Genomic DNA, 4,630 nt, shown 5'->3' with positions numbered 1-4,630 from the left:
ATATATATATATATATATACACATATATATACACATACATACACATATATATATGTGTGTGTGTGTGTTTATGGGTAATTCAATTTCGTCTCTTTCAACACAAAGAAAACAAAAGTAAAACAGCTTAAACTGCATTTCAACATCAACACCTACTCAACAGAATATTAACTCATGAAATTCGTTTCACCAAGAAGTTTCCTGTAGATGTCGCCGCATATATGTTCAAGTTGAACATAAACAGCATCAATGTCACCAGTCTGTGACGATCTATTATTGAAATAGATACTGGCCCTTCCACTACCAGTCGCTGAGGTTCTGAGACTCTTCCAATGGGGTACTACTTCCTCTTCCTGATGAAATCATCAAACGGATAAATCGGGTGTTTAATACTGGGACTTCATTTATTGTCCAGTAGAGTTATATAATAGTTTAAAGCTCATCTCTAGTAATATGTAGCCTTTATACAAATTCGAAGAGATCACGTATACAAACGCACGCACAAAACGAACATTTAATTAATGTAGTTTCGATATAGTCATTGACCACGGTCAGTATAGTGACGAAATTTCTCAACAAATTTCTTATTGAGTTTAAAAAACGTGAAGGGTAGTGATATTTTACGAACCTTAATATTATGAAAGAATATCCAAATGGAGATATGGTTAATTTGATTTCTAACATTGGTATAAGACCTCAGATTTTGTTGATAGATACAGCGATTATATTGATCCACAACTTAACTGGTAGTAATTATTTTATCGATCTCAGAAAGCAGATAAATAAAATCAACCTTAGCAGGTTCTGAAATCAGTAGGTTTAACTAAATATCCTATGCTATTTTGCGCACCTAAAGATCAGTAAACCTGTGAAAAGTATATACACCATTCCCCAAACTTCAGGAGCTGAATCAGCACAGCAGGCCATTGAAACATTCGTAAGTTATGAGGTAATGTCATTGTTTACAGCGTTGATTTGTTACAATATTGTCTTGATTTTGGCTACTAGGCAGACATGACCATTTTGGGAAATAACCAAATTCATTTCAATCACTCTCCTTTTACATTGAAAATGGAAAAAAATACATGATACATGAGATAATGTCATCCTCAATATTCATAAACATGAATTGTCAAGGCCAAGGTACTTTGGTCATAAGTATGTTCAATGCAGTCGACCTGGGTCTAAACCACAACGTATCCAGTACTCTATTAACTAGGCCAACTACGATGTAATAAACTTGGTAAAAATATTGCTGGGAAATAAAAACTTGAATAAGAAACCAATATTAACTGTATGAAACTATAAATTTGCTCAACTGGTGTTACATAACGGAGATAATTTCATTTCTAGTTTCTAAATTGTTTTACATCGTGGTTCACTCGAGATCAAATACAAAACATATGCGTTTCTGAGTTTATATTTTAGAAAGAAAAAGAAAAACGAGAAAGAAAAATGTAACTGAAAATGAAAAAAAAAATCCTAATGTGTTTCATTAATAAACTTGTATAAAACTTGCATAAAAGCTGAGTTTGGTGGTCATTCATGCAAGTTTTTCTATATTGGAGCAGCCGTACGATGAACAGGCTTTTATCCCACCGTCAATAAGAGTATATTTGAAGGCAGCGAGCTGGCAAAAACGTGAGCACGCCGAGCGAAATGCTTAGCGGTATTTCGTCGTCTTTACGTTCTGAGTTCGAATTCTGCCGAGGTTGACTTTACATTTCATCCTTTCGGGGTCGATAAATTAAGTGCCACTTACGTACTGGGTCGATCTAATTGACTGGCCCCTTCCTCCAAAATATGTGTGTGTGTGTTTATGTATAATTTATTATTATTGCTTTTAATCAACAAAAAACTACCAAAGTTACTCAAGGGCTATACATTATAACATACTTTACACATTATAGCATAAATCCACCATTTTCAGGTTAAAAATTAATCATGTATAAACAGGCAAGCTAAAACCTTCAAGATGACCTATTTAACAACTAGCATGATGAATACACGGTATTTTAAACATAGCAATCAAATTCATAGAGAAACTGGAGATGTAATCGAATATTCAAGGAGAAAAGATACCAAAACGATCATGATTTTCAAATTATCATCTGAATTATTTTCTAACCCTGACCTGCTGTCAAGAAGAACAGAAAGCAGTCACACCGTCACAACAAATCTAGAAAGATCAATGCGATGAAACATGAGACAAGGAAGTTACTGAATGACATCGTGAATGAAATCGATGGCTTTATCAATTTTCATACATGCAAATTCACTCACACACATACGCACGCGCACACATACATATCCATACATACACATAAATTCATATATGAGTGTGAATAAAGTTATAAAGTGTATGAATAAAATGCATGAATAAAGTGCTATCGAAACAACTGTAGTAAATTTCAAATCCAAATTGTGTTCTACTTTTATACCTAAGCTGCATCTGGAATTAACCTTGAGTCGTATCAACGCTTTATATTGTTTTAAGCACCTATTTATATATTAGGTCATCCTATAAATAATGCAGTTTTTTCAATTGCATTAGCTAAAAGTCGGCGAGGCGGGGATATACTACCTGCATCATCTTGCAATAAAAACAGGTAATAATTTTACCTTGTCGACCAAGTAAAATTTGATAGAAGAAAACTGTACAGAATCCTTTCTGAGAGACTGTTCCTGTTCTTAGATGGTATACGTAATATGCTGCCCAACTAGCCATAAGGTGTCATTATTGATGACTACTTTATTATAAGAATTCAGGCAAGTTCTCAGATTTGAAGATTACTTTCTATCTTCCTCCTAAAAAGTATCATGGTGGCAGTCATTCCTCTGTCTGAGCTATTAAAGAATAGACATGGAACAGGGCCTGGTATCTTTAGCAAGTTAATGACGCCAGTTATATTTCCATATCATGGTAATGTCAGTTTTTCTACAAGAAATAGATTCAATTTCAGATATAAAAAAATTAAAATCTACCCACAAGGTACTTAACCAAATAAAAACACACACATAATAAACACATGCCTATGCACTAACTTTTTCGCACGTTGTTTATACACACACATATATGAACACACACACACATATGCATACATACATGTGCATATATATGCATATTTTGTATGAAGGATTGCTTTAAGACACATGACGAATTTTTAAAACTATACCTGTTTAAATATCATAATTGCATAGATGATACAAAAAATGTGTGTACATAGATACAAGCATATATACACACGTATATATATATACATATATGTGTGTGTGTGTGTGTATATATATATATATATATATATATATATATATATATATATATACATACATACATATATATACATATCCTCATTTGCATAAAAGAGTAACAGCTGTGACAACGCCAACAGTAACAACACCCAACAACATAAACAGGGGTATTATGGATAGCAACGTCAATTACAACAGCTGCGACAATAATAGCGAAACTAGATTCCAAACAAGAACAGCAATCAGAGTTACTTTTGCAATCGAATCGATAAGGCAGCAACAACTACAGATACAAAAGAAATAACAAAAACAATAGCGTCAGATTAACAACAAACACAAATTCTTGTTGTTGTTGTTGTTGTTTTTATTATTATTATTATTATTATTATTATTATTATTATTATTATTATTATTATTATTATTATTATTATTATTATCATTTTATGTTTGACTTTTGCTTTGCATTTGTACAAGTTGGATCCAAGTCTCACCCAGAGACTATTATTATTATTATTATTATTATTATTATTATTCAGTGAGTGAGAGAGCAGTGTATGCCATCAAAGTGACACTGGGTTACACATAATGACTACCCGTCTGATAAGGGTTCACAAAGCGCATGCATCACAACCATATGTGCGCGACATGGGGATCTCATATTAAGATAAATAGCGCATGACCTTGCAGGTGGGACCTAGTTAGAATTTTCTTCAGATCGAGTTGCCCATCCCGCTCAAAAGGTCCCTGATTAAGGGTTGTTTAAGGATGTTGAATTAAGCACCCATGTTTTCAGAGGTGAATTATCCAAACCCCAAAGAATTCCTCTCAACATATGGCTATCATGTTCCCTCACTACATCTGCTCGGGATCAGAAAAGACCATGTCGTCAGTCATTAAGGGACATGCTTAACGGGTTAAGCAAATCTGTGGTATTGAGCAGAATATTTGCTGTAGCCCATCTTTTATACCAAGATGGAACAATGTACATGATAACACTTCCAATCAGTTAAGATCAGAAGCCATAAGAGCTACTACCTAGTACTGCATCAGGCCATCATCATCATCGTCATCTTCTTCTTCTTCTTCTTCTTCTTCTTCTTCTTCTTCTTCTTCTTCTTCTTCTTCTTCTTCTTCTTCTTCTTCTTCTTCTTCTTCTTCTTCTTCTTCTTCTTCTTCTTCTTCTTCTTCTTCTTCTTCTTCTTCTTCTTCTTCTTCTTCTTCGTCGTCGTCGTTGTCGTCGTGGTGTTTATTAGGTAGTATGATTTCTTGTTTGTATTTGTCAGCTTCCTTAAATACTGAAAACAGTTTTTTTTTTGTTCTGCTCGTGTTTTATGGCTGTTTGTATTAGTTTTCCTTGCTTCTGAAGTAGGTATTTTTGCAG

The 4,630-nt window shown here is 33.7% G+C and overlaps 2 protein-coding genes across 2 annotated transcripts in view; both read right to left on the bottom strand.

The window, feature by feature from the left end:
- Positions 1-4,630, bottom strand: part of LOC106876459 (caspase-7) — a 787,012-nt gene that overhangs the window by 443,270 nt on the left and 339,112 nt on the right. The gene's annotated exons all lie outside the window — the stretch shown is intronic.
- Positions 1-4,630, bottom strand: part of LOC106883978 (transmembrane channel-like protein 7) — a 141,539-nt gene that overhangs the window by 83,048 nt on the left and 53,861 nt on the right. The gene's annotated exons all lie outside the window — the stretch shown is intronic.

This window comes from Octopus bimaculoides, chromosome 7, assembly GCF_001194135.2.
Source record: "Octopus bimaculoides isolate UCB-OBI-ISO-001 chromosome 7, ASM119413v2, whole genome shotgun sequence".
Taxonomy (NCBI): Eukaryota; Metazoa; Mollusca; class Cephalopoda; order Octopoda; family Octopodidae; genus Octopus; species Octopus bimaculoides.
Note: the sequence above shows the minus strand (reverse complement) of the source record. Positions and strands in the feature narration are given on the sequence as shown.